This window comes from Elgaria multicarinata, chromosome 16 (assembly GCF_023053635.1).
Source record: "Elgaria multicarinata webbii isolate HBS135686 ecotype San Diego chromosome 16, rElgMul1.1.pri, whole genome shotgun sequence".
Taxonomy (NCBI): domain Eukaryota; kingdom Metazoa; phylum Chordata; class Lepidosauria; order Squamata; family Anguidae; genus Elgaria; species Elgaria multicarinata.
The window spans coordinates 21,910,665-21,934,158 of NC_086186.1; the positions used below are offsets into that span (position 1 = coordinate 21,910,665).

At 45.5% G+C, this 23,494-nt stretch overlaps 1 protein-coding gene across 2 annotated transcripts in view; it reads right to left on the minus strand.

The window, feature by feature from the left end:
* AKAP13 (A-kinase anchoring protein 13) overlaps positions 1-16,445 on the minus strand; it is a 298,396-nt gene extending 281,951 nt beyond the window's left edge. For both annotated transcript variants that reach the window (XM_063142172.1, XM_063142171.1), the window contains exon 1: positions 16,302-16,445. The gene's annotated coding sequence lies outside the window, so the exon portion shown is untranslated. The remainder of the gene's footprint in view (positions 1-16,301) is intronic.
* Between the last annotated feature and the right edge of the window lie 7,049 nt (positions 16,446-23,494).

The window sequence follows — 23,494 nt, forward strand, 5'->3', positions numbered from 1 at the left end:
TGTAGGGGGTACTCCCCAAACATGTTCTAACTCCACCGTTGTGTGACTGTGGGCTATCATGGAGTTGAGTAAAATCCATCGCGACGTTTGATTGACAATTCTTCCACTCTCTCTGCTCCCCCGGTCCTCCTGATAGTATCCCATCAGCCATTGCTGCAAAAAAAACCCACCCAATCCCGGCGGTTCTCCTAGAGCGGCACTCCCTCCCTTTGCTGCTCTTGCCAGAGAACTCTGTAGCCAGTGAGAAAAGTCAACTCAACTTCACGGAGCCCTCCACACAACACGCAACACACTGGTTGTGCAGGAACTCTCCTCTGCACAGCATGGGTATTCAGTGTGGAGTGTTTCCCTCCAAGCAACACATTTCTCGACGGTGGTGTAAAAACTCCACTGTGGACTTCTAAAATTCACCGTTGAAAAATGTGCAGTCTAGACTGAGTCATTGGCTTGCGCTCTTGTTTAAATTTTCAGAGGGTCGCCCTGCCAATCTACTGCACCAGGAATGACAAAGAATCTTGCGGTATCTAAAAGACTGATTAATTTATTCTGACATAAACTGTTGCCTAAGCCAGAATAAATGTGTTCGTCCTTAAGGTGCTCTTCATTGTCTTAACTGTTTAAGCTACTGCTAGAGAAAGCTTTCTTCTTTTAAAAGACTGCAGCACAAATAGTTTAATGCTGGCTGGGAATGATGGGCATTGCAGTCCAACACATCTGGAAACTGGCTTATATGAAAGACAACAGCTGAAAAGGAATGTTCGAGCCCAGACATCAGCAGTCCCACCTGATCCAGCTTTTTTTACATCCAGCCGGACCAGTCAATCCACCGGACCAATCAATCTACTGGTGAGACATCAGTGGCCTAACACCCAACTTAAAAAAAGAAAAGAAAAAAGTTTTAACGCAGTTTAACTAAATTACATCATAAAACCGACACACTCCACAACTATAGTGTTTATATAAAAAATGATCTCTGAATATCTCAGGACCAACCATAATTGTGTATCAAGTGTTAAATGTTATACAATCCCCACTAAAGTTTATGGCTGGGTGGTAAATTGCACTAAAGTATTCCAATACTTTATAAATATACTCTGTTACTTGATAAATGTATAACCCATCTGCCTGCCTTCTCTAACTTTAATAATATTCGTTATGTATACTTCATCCCAAGGGAAAGGAAAGGAACCTCTCGTGCAAGCACTGAGTCATTACTGACTCTTGGAGTCTTTCGCTGACGTTTTCTTGGCAGGCCTTATAGCGGGGTGGTTTGCCGTTGCCTTCCCCGGCCGTTATTACCTTTCCCCCAGCTAACTGGGTACTCATTTTACCGACCTCAGGAGGATGGAAGGCTGAGTCGACCCGAGCCGGCTGCCTGAAACCAGCTTCCGCTGGGATCGAACTCAGGCCGTGGGGAGTTTCAGCTGAAGAAACTGCTGCTTTACCACTCTGCGCCGCACGAGGCTCATACTTCATCCCAAACTCTTAACCAAAGTGGCTCAGTTCAGACGACACGTTAGTCAACACAGTGTGAAAACTCCATTCAACAGTTTAGTTTTTAGGAGGTACTAACCACACAACATGTTCTAACTCCACTGTAGTGTGACTGTGGGCTACCGTGGAGTTGAGTAAAATCCATTGTGATGTTTGATGGACAGTTCCTCCGCCCTCTCTCCTTTCCCAGTCCTCCTGATGGTATCCCATCACCCATTGCTGCAAAAAAAAAAAAGGAATCCTGGCGGTTCTCCTAGAGCAGCACTTAATCCTTTTGCCACTCTTGCCAATGGGAAAAGTCAACTCAACACAATGGAAAACTCCACGGAGCCCTCCACACAACACAATGGTTGTGCAGGAACTCTCATTCTCTAAATGTGGAAACCTATGTAGACAAAATGGCATCATCCACGAAAGATGTGAAGGCCCGGGGGGGGGGGGGGAGGTGGATGGACAGAGAGTGTGTCCCCACAATTCCCCCATTTTTGTACAGGAATTTTGAGAATAATTGGGGAGGGTCTGAATTTCCCTCCATTTTCCCCCCAAAGCCTCTACATGTCTAATCCACCCAGAAAAGGGAGGTTTCAGCAGGGATTGAAGGAACCTAAGAATTCCAGATACACAAAAGAACCCTAAAGACGGGAAGGAACCCAAAAAAACAGACCTATAATGAGAGGTCATGCTCAGAGACCAGAAAACACAGAGTCTTGGGGAAAACAAAACAGAAAACCAGGGGAAGGAATGGAATGGTATGGTGCAAAAGGGCCTGGCTGGCTGAACAAGAGCAACTGCACACTGCAACATTCCACTGCAGGCCCCACTTGCTTTAACTAATCACCACCCTCACAGCCATCTTTGAAGAAAGTCAGCCAAGTCTGAATGTAGGGCATTCCATCACACCGGCCCCTCACCTGAAGGGTAACAGTACAACCCACTACCTCCGCTGTTTCGCAAAGAAATACCTGCGGGGAGCTCCATGGAAGGTAACCCAGAAAGCTTTGTGGTACTCAGGAGGCTCCATGTCAGACAAGGAATGGTTCCTGCACAGGCAAATCAACATGGAACATGTGCCTCAAGTTAGGAGGTTTAGAGACCGTTGCGCTATATTCCAAAATAATGCAACATCAAAATGTGGTTTAGTCCAAAGCGCACCGAAAGAGTTTCATGCAAGGGGGAAATGCAAGGGGGAGTAGGGAGAGAAAAAGATCCGCAAAGAATCTTTATAGCTGTTTTGAAACAGATATTGGCACATGGGGGGTGGGGGAGAGTTGGTCCCTCTGCTTTTTCACAATGGGTCATCCTTTCCACTTCTGGAATGGGAGTTCTTAGCAGAGCCTAATTCATGGGAAAGAATGGCGGCCGAAGTACTGAACCCTACCCGCTTCCCCACAGTCCAGGAGTTTATTAAACATTCCGGACACAGATCAGGTTCCATACTTGACCTAGGTTCACCTGCTTACAATGTGAGATTCCACGCCAGGTTAGAGGTTTTTCCAGTCCCACTACATCTCCTTTGTAAAGTGTAACAATTCAGTTTTCCCTTAAACACATACACACACATACACACACACCAGGGGAGAGTGAATTGTAACCTCTAAATTAGATTACTGCAATGCCCTCTACGTGGGGCAGCCTTTGAAGACGGTTCGGAAGCTGCAGTTTGTGCAAAATGTAGCGGCCAGATTGATAACTGGAACAAGGAGGTTCGAACATATAACACCAATTCTGGCCTGCTTCCAATGGCTGCCTATATGTTTCCGAGCCCAATTCAAGGTGCTGGTTTTAACCTATAAAGCTCTACATGGCTTGGGAACACAATACGCCTCTCCCGACATGAACCTACCCGTACACTGCGCTCAACATCTAAGGTCCTCCTCCGAGTGCCTACTCCGAGGGAAGCTCGGAGGATGGCAACAAGGGAGAGGGCCTTTTCGGTGGTGGCTCCCCAACTATGGAATGATCTCCCCGATGAGGCTCACTTGGTGCCAGCATTATTATCTTTTTGGTTCCAGGTCAAGACTTTTCTCTTCTCCCAGGCATTTAACATCATTTAACAACGCTAAGTTTGTTTTTTAACAGACCCCAGAACTGTTGTTTTTAAATGGATACTGTTGTTTTTATACTGTTGTTTTTATGCTTTTAAATTTTGTATACTTTTAATATTTACTGTTTTTAACTTTTGTAAACCGCCCAGAGAGCTTCAGCTATGGGACGGTATATAAATGTAACAAATAAATAAAATAAATAAATAAATAAATTGGTAGAATAGCCACCACACTGGTGCTGCGTCCCCCCGATAACCCCACAATTTCACTCCTACAGGGTTGCGTTGGGTAATCCCCACGCGAAGGAGCAAGCCTGGGGTTTACAGCAGTCCTCCGGGTACTGGATTTTTCCCTTGCTCTCCTTTCAACTTTATTTCTGCTTTATTTCATCAGCTCCTCCTACAATACACAAAGGAGAAACTTCCCAGCAAAAGACATTTGGAGGCCTATCCTTATAGTTATATTATGTAATAAATATGACATTTTTCTTTCTTATTCGTTTATTAAATTGATTAAACACTGCATTAAATAAATATCTCTGGGTGTTTTAGAATAATGATTTTTAAAAATACAAATAACATTACCATAAAATCAACAATATGAAACTGATAGACATGCCAACACAGCATGAAATATAATATCACATTGCAGGGACTAGGATAATAAACAACACTACAGGGACTAAGATAATAATGGTATAATATAATAGCAACCAAGGCATTGCACAACCACAGAAATGCATTCAACATCTCAAGAATCTCGGCTTTTTAAAAATAAACAAAAAATGAACGTCTCTGTACCCAGCCTTCTAAAACAAAGCATTACAAAACAGGGGGAAACAATCTAATAGCAACCATTCCTAGACGAAGTGTGATGCGAGATCTCTTGAGTGTTGATCTGTTATCCTGAAGTGTCTTAAAGTTGTACTGTCTGATATCTTGCACCAAAAAAAGCTTATGACAGAATTAGTAAAACAGAGTGCTGAGGCCATATGGAGAACTGGGAACATACTCACACATCTGGTGGGAAGGACCTACCAGCCAGAATTTCTCAGTCATCAAAAAGTAAGAGAATAAACATTTCCCATTGCAACTTCAACTTCTCACAACGCTACTGGATTATACTGATAAGAAAAGTGCTTCATGCAAGTAAAGGAAACTGATCTAACTTAAGTTCAATGGAGGAGCAGGACACATGTTGATCACTCAACATAAGAAAGACAGCAACCCTTTTAATATAGAGGAATAGATGTCCATAACTTAGGGCATAATCCTATTTATTTATTTATTTATTTATTTATTTATTTATCACATTTCTATACCGCCCAATAGCCGGAGCTCTCTGGGCGGTTCACAAAACATCCTATGCATGTTTAGACAGGAAAAAAACGTCTTACAGCTTCCAGGGTGCCCCAACCAATGATCCATATTCTTCTTGGCACTCTCAAAAAATAGTAAGACAGTAGTTACCTTTGCAGAAGCCATGCTGATTAATTTTTTTAGCACGACTTGATCTTCTAATATGTTTGATAACTTTATTTTTAATCAACTTACCTGTCCACCTAGGGCCATTTGTCCATCTGGGGCACACATGTTGGACAAACTCTCTCAAGCCTATGCGGCAGGGTCTTGCTATTTACTGTTTTACTCTGTACAGCACCATGTACATTGATGGTGCTATATAAATAAATAATAATAATAATAACGGAAACAATTTGGATGGCAAATAAAAAAACCTTTTCACTTGCACGGTTGGTGACCATTAGTAGAATACTTGGGACACAGAATATACAAGTGTTTTGCTTTTTGACAATGATCATGTGTAAACATTGGTTGAGGAGTAGGGTTAGAAAGAATGGGAAGGTTATTTTGTTTTCTACTGAAGTATTAAAAATATACTTCTTCAGTATAAAATGGTTTGGAAATACACAGAAGCAAAACGACAGGCAGATCAGAACTTCCATCTCTTCCATCTTCCAGCTCTTTGCCCATCCCAACAATTAACGGAAGCAGGAAAAACTGTACTCAAGACAGAAATGTGGACCTGCTTTACCTGCACAGGTTGCTGGATTCAGCTTCTCTCAGGGCAGGACTTGGGCGACCTGCACAAATGTTTGATCTGGGCAAGGAGTTTGCACACCCCATGGGAAGTAAAATGTGTCGCTACAACCTTCGCTGATGCAAAGGAAGCTGTTTTGTACGAACGCAAAACCACTGCACAAAGTATCATGAGAACACTAGGCTCTGTTCACCTGTAGTGAGAATTGACTCCAGGTGAGCAGGCAGGGAATTCCCATAAAAGTTGCCCTTTCCTCCCTTATGGCAAGTGATTTCTGGCCTGGGTGCACTTAAACGAGCAAGCAGGCAAGCCATTAAAAGGTGTTATGGATTAATAACTTCTGCAGACTTCAGCCTGGTTTAAACATGACTCCAGGTATATTAACTGAACATTTGCTGCTTTGATTAATCCAATGGATTCAGAGACTGCCTTCTGATAATGTTTTGCCTTCTTCCCTGTTACAATTGGACCCTAGGTACATTAATATCATTCCACCTGCACAGCATCATGTACAAAGCAGGCTGCTGTCTCTTGCCATTCGAACGTGACCACATCAGGAAACCATGACCTGTGCATGCACAACGCTGCTGTGCTAATATTGCATGTGCAGGTGCTGGTAATCCCAACTGTACATGATGCTGAGTGCGCAGAACTCCAACTGGATTATTGCTTTTTGACACACGAACTCCCAGAGTCACACTTAAAACACAGAATATTATCAAAAGGCCACCAGCAAACACCAATAAAAATGACAGTGGTTAAATAGAACAAAAATAGAGAAATTTCAGTGAAGCCACAAAACGAAGCCAGAGTATCTTCTAATACTGAGAACATCACAGATCCTGCGATATTTGTTTCTGACTCCTAGTTTTCAAGTCAAATTTTCAATACTTCACTGCAAGAACAAAGAGCAACAGGAAATAACGCTCAAAGCTTGAAACAGCTGTGGCCACCTGGCCCTTAGAAGCCAAAGAGAAAGGCTGTTACTAAGTTACCATGGACTAGCCAGAGAGCCAACATGGTGTAGTCAAGAGAATGCTAGACATAATGCAAGAGAGATTAAGATTCCGTTCCCTGTAAATTGTGCAGTTTACCAGGTGACCGTGAGCCCACGTCACACACAGGCTCAGTTGAGACAACATGTTAGTCAATGCAGTGTGAAAACTCCACTCAACGGTTGAGTTTTTAGGGGGTACTCCACACACATGTTCTAACTCCACCAATGTGTGACTGTGGGCTAGCGTGGAGTTGAGTTAAGGGCAAAGCAACGTTTGATTGACAGTTCCTCCGCCCTCTCTCCTCCTCCGGTCCTCCTGATGGTAACCCATCAGCCATTGCTGAAAAAAAAAAGCCCTGGCAGCTCTCCAAGAGCAACACTGTCAGAGAACTCTGTAGCCAGTGGGAAAAATCAACTCAACGCAATGGAAAACTTCACAGAGCCCGCCACACAACACAATAGTTATGCAGGAACACTCCTCTACACAGTGTTGATATTCTGCATGGAGTGTTTTTCAAAAAAAACCTCCACCAATGCTTGGAGTTTTCCCACCAGACAACACATTTCTCAATGGTGGTATAAAAACTCCCACCGTGGAGTTATTATTATTATTATTATTATTATTATTATTATTATTATTATTTATTTATTTATATAGCACCATCAGTGTACATGGTGCTGTACAGAGTAAAACAGTAAATAGCAAGACCCTGCCACATAGGCTTTGAACTGAGCCACAATCCGCCTTACAAGGTTGTTTTGAAGATAAAGGGGAGGACACTTTGCATCCTATTCTGAGCTCCCTGAAGGATGGAAGGCAGGATAAAAATCTAATTCATTTACTTGTTACATTTTTATCCCACCTTTTCTCCTCTTGCAAGGAATCCAAGGTGGCTTACATGGTCCTCCTCCTCCTCTTCTCCATTTTATCCTCACAACAACCCTGTATTCCTGCAATGAGCAGGGGGTTGGACTACATGGCCTTCTAGACCCCTTCCAACTCTACTATTCTATTCTATGATTCTAGGTAGGTTAGGCTGAGAGTAACTGGCCCCGAATAACCCAGTGAGCTTCATGGCTGAGTGGAGACTAGAACCAAGTCCCAGTCCAACACTCTAACCACTACACCACACTGCTTCACCTCCCTTGTGACAATAACTTTTGGGAGTATTCCAAAGGAGCTACAAGTGAGTGACAGGGAGTGCAGTAATATTGCAATGATTCCACTATTTTCCTGGTAGCACCTTGTACTGGTCAGTATCAGGGACAAGACACTAGGGAAATGATCACTGCTGTGCGTCAATAACGTGATTTCTAAGTACTGGGCATTAACACTGCCATGGAGGTTGGCACACACCACAGCACATGTGTGCAGCACGCACACGCAAAATGAACAGGAACGGCACAAGCACCTTTAAACAATTACATCAGCACTTAAAGAAAGAAACTATTTCCCTGGCTCTGGCTGAGTATTTTATCACTCATATCCTCCCTAAATCCTCTGCCAACACTGCACAACATCATCATCACAATGCACAATGCTCGTTTTACAGACACGAAGTGGCAAGCAGCTAAGAGCAATCTGCTCAAGAGGACCCAGCAAGTCCTGGACTTGAGCTGAGATTTCAAAAACCACTACCCTCTTTGCACAGACTGGGGAAAAAGCATGCCCAAAATAATGTTGCAAACTGAAAATCTCCCACGCGTATAAGGCGAGCCAGTAGACACACCTTTCTCTTCCCTCAAACTCATGCTGTTATACTTTGCAAAACAGTTTCAAGAATCTAAATCAGAGACCAGCAACTGGATACCCCAAGACCAAACCTGGCTGCTTGAAGAATTCTGTCTCACTCATTCCCCCTTTTGCCCACCAAAAGGCAAAAAAGAAGGCATGGAAAAGGTGGCATCCGTGACAAAAAAACCTGGGTAACTTTATGGACAAGAACTTAAGGCATCCTACATCTCTAACCCATCGACCATTTTCCCCCCCTAATGCAACAAAGAGCCTTGTGGAATCTTAAAGATTAGCCATTTTATTTTGGCATAAGCTTTAATGGTCACTGCCCCGTGCCCAGGTTCCACAGAACAAGACTCTTTGTTGTTTTCGCTGCAACAGATTTAACACGGCGACCCCAACTGGAAAATAGTTACAATGGAAGGCATCTCTTTTCAAAGTGAATTTCAAGGAAAAATACTTCCTGGTCATTGCATCTCACATACAACAAAGCAAATTAAGGCAAGCTGTACAAAACTAATAAACATACTCTGGAAAAAGAACAGTTCAAAATTCAAAAGGAGTTGTCAGAAAACAAAAAAAACCCATACAATTCTTCCACCATATTTGGGGGGGGCGGGGGGGGAAATATCCATAGTTTCCAAAACACAAGGCTTCACGCAGCTCAAAGCAAGTGTCAAAAATGCAGCTCATAATCAATGTGCAGACTTAAAATACTTGGACTGCCAGACCTATTTTTACGTTACAGGGCTGCATGGAGAATTGCAGGCAATCGACACATGCTTAGGTTTTTGCAGCGTTATAGTTGAAACCAACTTCGCAAGTCAACGTCTTGGCATTTCTGAAGTTATACGATACCATGGTCCCGTGAAATTGATACAGTAAAGAGAGACAACGCCAATAGTTGGTGTGTGTGTGTGTGTGTGTGTGTGTGTGTGTGTGTGTGAGAGAGAGAGAGAGAGAGAGAGAGAGAGAGAGAGAGAGAGAAAGATGGGCTCAGTTCAGAATGTTAAGTAAACTCAGTGTGAAAGCGCCACTCAAGTGTTGAGTTTCTAGGGGTTACTCCACACACAACATGGTCTAACTCCACCGTTGTGTGACTGTGGACTACCATGGAGTTGAGTAAAATCCATCATGACATTTGATTGACAGTTCCTCCACCCTCTCTTCTCCCCCGGTCCTCCTAATGGTATCCCATCAGCCATTGCTGCGAAAAGAAAAAAACTTTCCCGGCAGCTCTCCTAGAGTGGCACTCCCTCCTTTTGCCATTTTTGCCAGAGAACTCTGTAGCCAGTGGGAAAAGACAACTGAACGCAACGGAAAACTCCACGGAGCCCACCATGCAACAGTTGTGCAGGAACTCTCCAAAGAAACCTCCACCGTTGCGTGGAGTTTTCCCGCCAGACAACACATTTCTCAACGGTGGTGTAAAATCTCCACCGTGGAGTTCTGAAACCACCGCTGAGAAACGTGTTGTCTGAACTGAGCCAGCATCTTAGAGAACTCGAATAGACAAACTGAAGTCAGACAAAAAATTGCAGAAGCCAACTCTCCTAATCCCGGTTCCTTCGAAAGACTATTCAGTGGTGGGAAACTCAGAACGGGCGTGAGTGGGAAACACTGCCAAAGCCTCCACAACTAACTTCTTTATCCTGCTGCCACTAACTTCCATATTCTCAGTGCTTCTGCCCACAACACCCCGCCAATGGATACATCTGGGTGCAGCCCAGAGCCACTGAGAATGGGCAAGTTGACTGCGACTACCCTGAACCCACCACTTCCTTTCACAACACAGGCGCCCAAACTCCCTCTGAAGACCCTCTGAAACGCCCTCTGAACTTTGCCACCGCCTCCGTTGAGTTCCCCTGCAAATGATCCTTCCTGCTCACTGTCTCCCGCGCCCATGAAAATCAGGCTCCCTAACCCTCCAAACAGCTCAGTGGTAGGCTGGTAGGAGCCAGATTGTGACAGGGAGGATGGCACATGGAGAGGGCCTTCTACATGCGGTATCGTCACCCTGATAAACACGTTCCACACAGCATGCAAGACAGAGAGAAGTAGGCCCCACCACCGGTCCCCATATGCCCCCAGCAAGGCCGGGTCTACCATTAGGCAAAATGAAGCAGTTGCCTGAGGGGGTAGGTGCTGAGACACTGCCTGTCCTGTGCTCCTTAAGCTAGCCTGATGCCTGCAGGTGCGTTGGAGGACATTGTCCCATCACCAGTGTTGAAGGAAAGTTCACCAACCAGTCCAGGTGGCATTTGTACACAGAATGGGAGGAGGTGCCATCTTGCTCTTTGCCTGAGGCAGCCAAATGTCTTTAGGAGGGCTTACCAGGGAGACACCGGGGGGGGGGCACTAAAGGACGCTGCACAGAGCTGACAGCATTGTCTAACAAATCTAGAGGGCAACAGATTGAGGAAGGATGCAGCAAACCTATTTTAAAGGAGACTTCCTATGTCTCTCTCTCACACTCACTCACAACCCTCCCCACCGAACACTCAGAAAACGCAAACTCAGAGCTCAGTTCTAACAACCCCAAAGTCAATGCTGGCTACAACCCGAAATTTATTGGGGAAGGAACCCCCCTGAAATATGATGGGACTATTTCTGAGTAAACACGCAGCAGACTGCACTGTTCATATTGACTCTTTCTACGCTATTACACCGAAACTGTCACAGCCAATGGGCTTGTTTTTCTAATTTGGCATATTCACAATTGTGGGACGAGTATATTCCACTAAAAACAATGGCGTGATTGGCATGCCATTGTTGCTTAAAAGCCAAAGCCAAACAAAAAACGTGAATTCGCTTGTGACAAAACACAACCAATCGTTTGGAGAGACAAAAGAAACTAACAAACGAAGACGAAAAAGCCACACAATCGCATTGGATGTATGACTTTGGGCAGGACCATGATTACTGTTCTACAAAACATTCAGAAGTGGTTTTAAAAGTAATTTCCGTATGCCAGACGCATAGCATGGCATTCACTGCTTTATTATCATTCTGCCTCCCCACCCACCCATGTGTTTCCGGTACATGGTTGTACATGCTTTCTGCTCAGGAGATTTACCCACAGAAGCCTTCCTCAGTATGTGCTCAATCAAGAGGGTTTTCGCTTCGACCTTTTGCCCTCTCTCAAATCCAAAATAACAATTTAATCAGAATTATAAAAAGGAAGTGTGCGCGTGTCTAGGTGGGATCTACTTTTTTATTATGATGATTAGAACTCGGAGATGCATTAATCGGAGCCAGGTGCAAAATAGCGGCTCGGAAATTGGCAAGTGGAGGACATATACTTAAGAATATAAAAACATAAGAAGAGACCTGCTGGATCAGACCAAGGGTCCATCTAGTCCAGGATTCAGTTCACACAGGGGCCAACCAGCTGTTGACCAGGAACCCACAAACAGGACATGAGTTCAATAGCAACCTCCTAACCATGATCCCTAGCAACTGATGTATATAGGCTTACTGCCTCGGATACTGGAGGTAGCACACAACCATCAGGGCTAGTAGCCATTGATAACCTTCTCCTCCAAGAATTTATCCACCCACCCCCCTTTTAAAGCCATCCAAATGGGTGGCCATCACTACATCTTGTGGTGGTGAGTTCCATAATTTAACTATGCGCTGTGTAAAGAACTCCTTCCTTTTATCCGTCCTGAATCTCCCACTAATCAGCTAGCTTCTAGTATTTTGAGGAGAAAAATGTCTCCCTGTCCACATCCTCCACACCATGCATAATTTTGTACACCTCTATCATGTCTCCCCTTACCCGCCTTTCTTTCCAATCTAAACAATCCCTTTGGGGGGAGATGCTCCAATCCCTTGATCATTTCAGTTGCCCTTTTCTGCACCTTTTCAAGCTCTGCAACATCTTTTCTTTTAAGCATGGTCACCACAACTGTACACAGTATTACAAGTGCGGTCGCACCATAGATTTGTATAAACCAGTACAATATTGGCAGTTCTCTCTCAATTCCTTATCTAATTACTATTTCTTCGATTCCAAGATGCACTTTTTCCCCCAAATAAACATCTCTAAAAATGGGGTGCGTCTTAGAATCGCGGGTGTGTCTTAGGGTTTTTCCCCCCTGTTGGTGGTACTGAAATTAGTGTGCGTCTTACAATCGGAGAAATACGGTATGCCTAACATGGACTTTGCCATTTTAGCAACGTAGAACTAAGGAACAAGGGTGCCTCTGAGAACATGCTCAGCCCAGGAATTTGTGCTCAGTAACAGAACTGAACTCACAGGCCCATTGCACAGGGACGCACTCCAGCTTCCTTCCACCTCAGCTGCCTAATTTAGGAGGGGGAGCTTTTTTTGTTGTTGCTGCAGTTAGACGGTGAGTTAGAATCCCTTGGTGACCTGCTACAAATTACCAAGAGATCTACCAGTAGATCCCAATCTACCCTCTGACCCCTCTCCCTTGGGTGCATACCAAAACTGATAACCATCAGAAAAAAATTAAAAAAAGAAAAGCTGGAGGGGACTTATATAACAAGAACTACCACAATCCAAAAGAAAACTTGCAGGGAGGTGGGTGGGCAGGAGAGAGGGAGAGAGAAAACATCCAAAGTCTACAGGTTTCATGTTACAAGAGAGGTGGAGCACCACTATACTTTGCCTCCCCCCCCCCCCCCGCCAGCATCCCAAAGGTATTCTTTTTTGTTGTTTGCTTATTTTTAAAAAAGCTTCCCGATTTCCCCCACCACCGAAAGGGTGACGGGCAAAGAGTTACAAGGTTGCATGTGAAATGAAGCCCTAAAGGCCCAGATGTTATGCAACACACTGAGGTTTGGATACAGAATATTAGACAAAAAGTATTTGGAAGGCACGAGGGGTGGGGAGAGAGAAGAGAGACAGTAACACTGCAGTTACTTAAGGGAAAAGAGAGAAACTGACCTGGGCCAGATCTACACCAAACGTTTTGAAACCTGTATATGGAATGTGTCCTGAGCCCCAACAGTTCTCAATATTATTATTATTATTATTATTATTATTATTTATATAGCACCATCAATGTACATGGTGCTGTACAGAGTAAAACAGTAAATAGCAAGACCCTGCCGCATAGGCTTACAATCTAATAAAATCATAGTAAAACAATAAGGAGGGGAAGAGAATGCAAACAGGCACAGGGTAGGGTAAAACTAACAGTATAAAGTCCGCACAACATCAAGTTTTAAAAGCTTTAAAATATAATATCATTATAAACTGTTTTAAAGCAGTAGCGTAGATCCTGCCCTGGAAAAGAGAGCTAACCAAGATCTCTAGTCAGCCAGTACGTAATCTCAAAAAGAATTCGGTCCTTCCAAAGATACGGTAGGAAAGAGCACACCACCATGTGCGCGCACTTGAGCAAGGTGGGACCCATCACGGCTCATACAACGCACTGTGCCCCTAAAACATCCGCCTCCATAGGAAAGACACAATCAGAGCAAGTCAATAGCAGGACTCTGGGGGCGCATCTACACCAAGCAGGATATTCCACTATGAAAGCAGTATATAAAAGGCAGGAGCCACACCAAGCAGGATATAGCGGTATGAAAGCGGTATATGGCATGTGTCAGTGGGCCCCAACAGTGCATCAGTGCACTTCAATACCGCTATAAAGCAGTAGTGTGGCTCCTGCCTTTTATATTCCGCTTTCATAGTGGAGTATCCTGCTTGGTGTAGATGAGCCCCAAGTGTTTCCAAACAGTTTTATATTATCCTGATTGCAATTGCCTTAAGGGTCCAGGCAACATCTTCCAATTGCAATCCTCCTGTGTTTTCATGGTCTGCCTCTGTCTTCTTCCCTTACCAGCAACAACTCGCTAAGGACGAAAATAACTGCACTGATCCATAGCACCCTCTCTTCTGGAATTATTCGCTGTGGAGCTATGGTTTCTTATCTTCTTTAACAGGTTTGGCGCAGAAAGAGCGAAAACCAAAGAAAACCAAAAAGGAAAAGGAAGGTGGGAAAAGGATGGATGAAGATGATGACCATCTGCCTGGACATCTCCAGAAAATTCTGCAAACAGGGCCAGGAGCTATTGCATGAAGTCGTCACAGTTTAGGATCCATAGTCGTAACATCCATAGTCCCACGGACAGCCCTTTCCAACCTGGTGTCCTCCAATTGTCTTGGACTACAACTCCCATCATCCCATTCAGCAACATGAATAGAGCCACGGACATCCAACTCAAGAGAAAGAAAACTTTTAAACCGTCTTCCAGGCTGTAAAGTCCCGTCCCACCCTGCCATATACAACACTTCCAAGGACTCAAGGATTTGCAGGAAGGGGGTAGGAAAGGGTTGAGGTGGCGGGGAGGGGGGGGCAGAGGACACCCCCTCTGGCAAATCACTTTATATGCCAGCCCCACAAAGAGAAGGCAAAGAAGCAAAACCCCTTCCCTTCCGCCAACCTTTTGCAAAACATCGCCCTGGCTTCCTCAAGGCACACTTAAGATTTGTAACTTTATGCGCACTTGTGTTGGAATCAAGCCATATTTCGGGGGGGTGGGGTGTGTGACTTCTGAATAAAAGACGTCTAAGGGGCTTTTGTTGGCAGGAGGTGGGACCCACCAGGGCACACGAAAACCAAGCCCCCTCCCCACAAAGAGGGAGGGGACCCTGCTCTCAAACCCACCCAGCCACCCACCCCCGTGCCGTCTTCTGCAAGAGATCCCCAGTCAGCTTCACACTTAGGGACCATCTAGGAAATGGCACGCTTTTAAAAGGCGGTTTAAAGACGTAACTGCATTCTCTTCCCCCCCCCCTTTCTCCAAATACATACACTTGTCACACTTTGCTCCCCTTCATCTTTTAAGCAACACCCTTCCCCTTTAAGCAACACCCTTCCCCTCCACGCAATCTGCTCTTGGACGCCCCCCCACACACTTCCAGCTCCCCTCCCCCAGGTTCGTGCATGGCAGAATTTAGAGACTCCCCCCAGAAACACTGCAAGCCGCCTCCCCCCCCCACACACACACAATCTAGGGGTCGGGGAGGTACCCGTTTTTGCCGCTGCACGTGCAATCGCCCCTCTCTACTGTCTAGACGCAGAATTCAATGCCAGGCACCCCAGGGGGGCTGCTGCTGCTGTCTAAGTAAACCAGCGTGCAACAGGGCGGCCCGATCCTAGGCCAAGTTTCCTCCTCCTCAGTCACAAAAAAGTTCAGCCCAGCTGAGAAGTTAAGTACGCTTTTGCAGAGAGACTCGTGAACAGCCCCGATCCTAGGCAGGCTTTACTCGGAAGCAAGCCACGATCCTAGGCAAACTTTACTCGGATGCAAGCAAGTCCCGATCCTAGGCAGGCTTTACTCGGAAGCAAGCCACGATCCTAGGCAAACTTTAATCGAAAGCAAGCAAGTCCCGATCCTAGGCAGGCTTTACTCGGAAGCAAGCCACGATCCTAGGCAAACTTTACTCGGTTGCAAGCAAGTACCGATCCTAGGATGCAAGCAAGTCCCGATCCTAGGCAGGCTTTACTCGGAAGCAAGCCACGATCCTAGGCAAACTTTACTCGGTTACAAGCAAGTCCCGATCCTAGGCAGGCTTTACTCGGAAGTAAGCCACGATCCTAGGCAAACTTTACTCGGTTGCAAGCAAGTCCCGATCCTAGGCAGGCTTTACTCGGAAGCAAGCCACGATCCTAGGCAAACTTTACTCGGTTGCAAGCAAGTCCCGATCCTAGGCAGGCTTTACTCGGAAGCAAGCCACGATCCTAGGCAAACTTTACTCGGAAGCAAGCAAGTCCCGATCCTAGGCAGGCTTTACTCGGAAGCAAGCCCCGATCGGAAGCAAGCAAGTCCCGGTCTTAGGCAGGCTTTCCTCGGAAGCGAGCCCCGATCCTAAGTTCTCCTGGCACGCGGCGCGCCAAGTTCCAACTAGCAGAAGCCACGGCAGGGAGGGAGGCAGGCAGGCAGGGACGGAGGGGCGGCCGCACACATGCACCAAGTTTCTCCCTTGGCTCACCACGATGTCCGCGGCCGTGCGGGAAACGCCGCTCTCTCGCCGCAAGAGGAGGACCGCCCGGGAAAGGCAAGAAAGAGGCTTCAGCATCCGCGCTGGGCACTTGCGGGAGGAAATGGCCGCTTGCACGGCCCGCCGCCGCCGTCGCTGCTGCTGCTGCTGCGTGCTTGCGAGGCTGTGGCTCCGTCCGGGATCCGAAGCGCGCTGGGCTGCCCCCTCCCGCTCCCAGCAGGCAGGCAAGCTGGATGGATGGCTGCTCCCCAGGCCGGTGCGCCTGCGTCGAAAGCAAAGGACTGTTGAAAAAGAAAAGAAAACTTGGTAGGAGGAGGAAGAGGAGTTCCCTTTTCTCTCTCTCTCGCAGAGCCGATAGGGGCGCCACCACCGCCACCTGTTGGACAAGGAGCTCCACACAGCTTAGGGTCTCCTAGCAATTTCATCTGGCAGGGGTCCTCCGCCTTTTTTTTTTGGATCGGCGGTGGGCAAGTTTGGCAGTTTGAAAAAGTGTCCCGGACGCTGTCATGAAATGGGAAGTTTGAAAGAGTGGGCACTGTCACAAAATGGCTGCCATAAGGGATGTTTTTAAGGAACATAAGACGAGCCCTGCTGGATCTGACCAAGGTTCCATCTAGTCCAACACTCTGTTTTAAATCTGTATTTTAAATCCGTATAAATCTCTGCATTGCTGCTTGGTTTTATCCTGGTTGTGGTTTTATTTTGTAGTTTTATTTTGTGTTTTTTTATACTGTTGTCTGTTTTTTAATTGTACTCGTGAACCACTCAGAGCTTCGTCAGTAAAACCCACTCTGTTCATACAGTCACCAACCAGCAGTCAACCAGAAACCCTCAAGTATGGATGCAACAGCACCCTTCCACCCATGTTCCCCAGGAACTCGTGTATATACACAGGCCATAGCTAGACCTAACGTTTATCCCAGGATCGTCCAGGGGTCAAACCTGTTCATCTAGGTGACACACAGGGGATCCAGTGCTCAGGCAGGGGCGAACCCTGGATGATCCCAGGATAAACCTTAGGTCTAGCTGTGGCTTTGTTGTTTATTCGTTCAGTCGCTTCCGACTCTTCGTGACTTCATGGACCAGCCCACGCCAGAGCTTTCTGTCGGCCGTCACCACCCCTAGCTCCCCCAAGGTCAAGTCTGTCACCTCCAGAATATCATCCATCTATTTTGCCCTTGGTTGGCCCCTCTTCCTTTTGCCTTCCACTTTCCCTAGCATCAGCATCTTCTCCAGGGTGTCCTATCTTCTCATTATGTGGCCAAAGTACTTCAGTTTTACCTTTAATACCATTCCCTCAAGTGAGCAGTCTGGCTTTATTTCCTGGAGTATGGACTGGATTGATCTTCTTGCAGTCCAAGGCACTACTTACTGTCTCTAATACTGGAGGTATCAGAGGCATGATTTGGAAGACGCCCTATACAGAATCAGGCCAGTGGTCCATCTAACAGGGTGTTGCTGACACTGACCAGGACTGCTGACACTGACCGACAGCTTCTTGTACAGGGCTTCAGGCAAGAATTTTTCAAGCCCTACGTGGAGAGGCCGGGCATTTACATACAAACATATAAATAGATAGGATGCACACAGACATACATATATCTAAAACAATTTTAAACAATCCACAAGATGAACATTCCAGGACCTAATGAAATCTTGTGAAACCTAAAAAAGAAAAGGAAAAAAGAATGTCCATTTCAGTTACAGGAAAGGAGGAACCTAGGAAACTGAATCAGACCATTGGTTCTAGTAGCATCTCTCCAGAGTTTCTGTCAGGAGTTTCAGACCTGGAGAGGTCAGGGATCGAACCTAGGATCTTCTGAATGCGAAGTGGGGGCTCTGCTACAAACTGGCTACCATTGGTAGGAGTTGTGTTGGGCTGGTTACAAAACCTTGCCTGAAGCCCTGTACAGAAGCTGCCGGTCAGTGTCAGCAATGCTGGGGTAGATGGACTACTGGCCTGATTCAATATAAAGCACAAAACAGGAGACCATTACACTGATAATATGAATATAAACTGTGCAACTGGATAACTGAATTAGCTAAACATTTAATTCTTTATTGTCACAACACTTATAGTATATGTATGACCATAGAATGTTAAAGAATTTTTTTATGTATAAGAAATCAAAGCTACTTTTTTGCTGTAAACGTAATGCACAAGTGACAAGTACTGCACAAAGTGAGACATATTATTGTAAAGCACATATTTGCTGTAAAAACACTATACAGAGTGCAACGACTATTCCGGATTGTATTCGCGTTTCATTGCTTCGTCAGTCACTCTGGGACAGGAAACTTTAGTTCGTGTACGGTGCTTCATATCTTACTCGCTTTCCTCTCCCTGAGCGTTGTAGATACAGCTACAAGCGCAAAGATGATCATTAATGAGCAACTACTCACTGTACACGAACTAAAGTTTCCTATCACTGAGTGACTGGCGAAGCAATGAAACGTGAATATAATCCCGAATAGTGTAATGGTCTCCTGTTTTGTGCTTGTTAACTGTGTGGGCTCCTCTCTGTTGTTGTGCTGATTCAGTGTAAAACAGCTTCCAACTGCCTCTGATACCTCCAGTATTGGAGAGAGTAAGCGTATATACATGAGTTGCTGGGGAACATGGGTGGAAGAGTGTTGTTCCATCTGTGTCCTGCTTGTGGGTTCCTGGTTGACAGCTGGTTGGTCAACTGTGTGAACAGAGTGTTGTGGTAGTGGTGGTTTTATACCAACCAATAGCCAAAGTTCTCTGGGTGGTTCACAAAAGTTAAAACCATCAAGTACAACTCATTTCCCAAATGGCAAACTGGTGAGTCACATGCCCAAGAATTGAGGTACAAAGCAGAAGGGGCGTCTAACCTCCAAAACAAAACCACTGTTATGAACCCAAATAAAGATGGCGCTGGAGGGTTCCTCTTGCTTGGCAGCATGCCAGCTTCCCCATCCTTTCTTTTCTTTTCTTTTTAATTTTAAAACATCTTCATAATAAAATTAAAAAAAACAGGAGGGGCAAGGAGCATAGGGAGCACCAAGAGAGGTGTCCATGAGAACATCGGTGTCCCTGGGCACCACAATGGAGACACACACACACCCAAACCTTAAAAGTCTCAGGAAGGCATGTCTACGCTACAAATTTTAAGAGCGCAATCCGATACATGTTTCGACTGGCTGGGGGAATGCTGAGAGTTGTAGGGTTTTTTTCTGTCGAAAACATGCATAGGGTTGCACCCTAAACTGGGGCTTCTAGGCATGTGTTTTCCCAGTGTGTCCTCCATCTTTTCTTCTAACCAGAGAAAGAGGTCCTAGAAAGTCTAGTGCAGCTATTTCACCTTTTCTTCCTTAACAGGTTTTCTGCAGAGGAGGAGGAGGAAGCCGTAGGAAAACACAGGATGGTGAAGAGCTAAAGACTACGACATCTGGATACTCCTTCCAGAACATTCTGTGAATGAGGTAGGCTGATGGCACTATAAAAGCCTCAAATGGAAGCACCAAAAAATTGTTAAGAACAGCCATTAAAGCAGGTAAGGCAGTGCAATCCATTGGATTGCACCCTAATCCTTTCCAAAATCCTACAAGATGGGCCATTGTGATTATTCCCTCCATATCACAGAAGGGGGTACTGAGGCTGAGAGATGCCTTCCCAAAGGTCACTTCTGAGAGTATGATGTGTGTGAGCATTGATTGAACCAACCCAACTAGGGTTGCCAGACTAGGCATCCCATTGCTCCTGACACTGCTGCCTTGGGCCCTTTCTACACCTAAGGATTATCCCAGACAAATGGAGGGATTGTTCCTGCCTGCTCCCGGGATCCTCTGCGTGTCATTTGGATGCACAGGAATGATCCCGGGGGAAAGGCAGGTGTAGAAATGGCCTTGGACACCTCTTCTAGCTCTTCTTTGTAGAGCACTGGGCAGCCACCATTGTTAAGTGTCCCAGTGTGATGCTACATTGATCCAGAGCATTGTGGGTAATTAGTATGGTGGCTGCCAAGTGGCTGGAAAAAGATTGGGGAGGGATGTTTGCATTCCCAAACAATGGCCAATCGCTTGAGTTCAACTGGCGAATCTATAGCCTTTTCCGGCCTGGCATAGGAAAGGGTTGAGTTCTCCGAAGCCTGACTATTTTGGTCCTAAATCACATTTTTATGTGGTGGGTCACTTTGCCTATCAGCTACATTTCACCTTGACGGTTCTGCCTTCTGCCTGACCTCTCTTCAGTTTATCCAGCTGCTCTCCTAATCTACACTAATTGTTTATAATATCAGATTTCTGTGCCAGAGTTAAAGGCACAGACACGGTCAGCTTTGCTAAGTTCCAGTTATATATTTTTCTCTGGCGACAATTCTCCAACCTTCTCATCTTAAAATATATAAGTTCATCTAGGCATTTCACTTTCTCTTCCTCCTCCTCCACATTTATGAATGAGCCATCTCCTTCAGAAGTAACCAAAATCATACATCTCCCTCTAGTGGGTCTGAATCTCACTGCCTATTATAAATGAATATCTTTGTCTAACAGCATAGGAACCTAGAGCACAGTTATATAAAAACCTAATCATTGGGTTTCCAGTAGGGATGTGCTCCGCTTCTAATCGGACCGGAGAAGCAGGAGCGGAGTGGGGGGCTTCGCCTGCCCTTAAGGCGGAGGCGAAGAGGATTAGGGGGCCGGCGGAGCGTGGCGAAGAGGATCGAGGTGAAGGCGGATCCTTCGCCTCGATCCGGAGCTCCGCCGGAAAGGTAAGTGGCGCTGTCGCTGTTGCCCATGCAGGACACGTGCGCAGGACACGTGCGCACACACACACCAAATCTGCTTCTTTGCAGATGCTTTCAAAGCACATTTCAAAATTGTTGGTGGCATGTTGCCCTTTCCGTTTGTAAAAGTGCTTTAACAAGCAGGGTGGTAATATATAGGAACCACACATTTCTCCTAATAGATGCATTTTCATTACACATGTTTGCCTAATGCAGTGTATCTTTGTGTGAACTTTCCCCTAACGTACACATGTCTCTATGCGATTTTTGGATGGGAGAAGTCCATTGCAAAATTCGGAGAAGTGCCCATTTCAAAGGATAACGGAGTTTCGGTTTGCGCATTGGTTCAAAAGGGGGAACCGAACTATTTGTGAACATTGCTTACACCAATGTCAGCTCCACGTCAGTCACCTTATCACATCCTAGGGATGAGAGAAAGCAAGTACTCGAAGAACACGTTCTGTGATTGCCTATCAACGGTACAGATGTACAGATTTTGTAAATTCCGTTCCGTCTGCATTTGCAAATTTTTACATGCCTTTCATTCCATTGTCCGCTTGTTGATAGAATCAGATTTTTTTTCCAATTTCCTGGAAATTCACACTTAGGAAAATGTGCAAATGCACCTCAAATGCAATCCCCAAATGTACATTTTCATGCTTTAGCCTATGCAGCAAATACATATTTTCAGCTTTTAATTTTACATCATTTTCTAGGACTAAATTTGTGTAAAATTCCAGAAAGCAGAAAAGAGTCCACAAACCTGTGGAATCCATGTGCCTCTTGGAACCATGTAGAATCCATGGGGCAGATTAATTAAAATCAGTCTTTTGATTCCATTGTGGATTTCTCCATCATCCCGAAACAATGGAAACACACATCTTCTGCCCCTTTTTCTTAGGGCACCTTTGCATGCTAGTGGTGTTACAAGAGAAAGAATGGCCACCACCATATACATACATGTATACATCTAGGAATCCTGGACCAAGCAAGGGAACTTTGTTGTTTTCCTGTATCCGAAGAGTCTGACCAACAAGCCTTGTTCAAAAGAAAGAAGAGGCTGGAGCATCTCCCCTATGAGGGAAGGTTACATCAACTGGGATTGTTTAGCTTGGAAAAAAGGAGACTAAGGAGAGTCATGATAGGGGTGTACAAAATTATGCATGGTATGGAGAATGAGGACAGGGAGACATTTTTCTCCCTCTCTCAAAATACTCGAACCCAATGTGGTCATCCCATGAAGCTGATTGGTGAGAGATCCAGGACAAATAAAAGGTCAAATTTCTTCACACAGCGCATAGTTAAATTATGGAACTCACTACCACAGGATGTAGAGATGGCCACTAATTTGGATGGCTTTAAAAGGGGGTTGGATAAATTCCTAGAGGAGAAGGCTATCAATGGCTACTAGCCCTCGTGGTTGTGTGCTATCTCCAGTATTCAAGGCAGTAAGCCTGTGTGCACTAGTTGCTGGGGAACATGGGTGGGAGGGTGCTGTTGCACCATGTCCTGCTTGTTCATCCCTGGCCGATGACTGGTTGGCCACTGTGTGAACAGAGTGCTAGACTAGATGGATCCTTGGTCTGATCCAGCAGGGCTCTTCTTATGTTCTTATCTATATAGTTTATACACCTGAGGGTTGTGCATGAGATTACTGTATCCTTATTGACCAGCAGCTGAATATATGAACTGACCTCCATTGAAGCGCATCGGTGTTTGAGCCAGTAATACTGTTCTCTCTGTGTTGCTGGATTTGCGTCACTCTCTTCACACACACATGCAAGTCATCACTGGACATTTCAGTCACTCGGAGGATTAACATGCATGTGTGAACCAGCCCTGCAATGTACTGCAATCAAGTGATATGTATCCATGTATGAACCAGACCATAGTGTGTGTGTGCGCGTGCATAGCAGTTGAACTCACACAAATTCACTTTTGCAATTGTCCAGGGCTGGCTCCAAAGTGTTGTGGAGGTTCTCAGCAAAGTGCTACACTGGTGGGCTCTTCCACTGACCAGAAATGTCAGTGGCAGCGCAGTATGGCTGGGAAAACACCACTTAAAATCTCCCACAATGTCCTTGTTGCAGTAGGGCTCCGAAGGTGTTCTCTAGCTTTCACCAGACATCAGCTTCTTAGGAAAGAAACACAAGCTGTTTATTTTGGGGGATAGTACAAGTGAGGCCCAAAGCCTCTAACTACAAGGCCAACCACCATCTTAATGACAATCACAAGGGACTTTTCCCCACACTGCCCTAGGAGGTAAATGGACTGCCCTATAAATATTCATTCTCAGAAGAAACTCCAGATACGCTGAAACGAAGCACGGAGAAGGGTGAAAAGGGTGCACCTGTGAGAGCAACCACACCAGGCTTTTCCCTCCTCCGCACTTCGAAAGAACTTGGTACCTGCAACCCTGGAACCTCACAGAAGAAA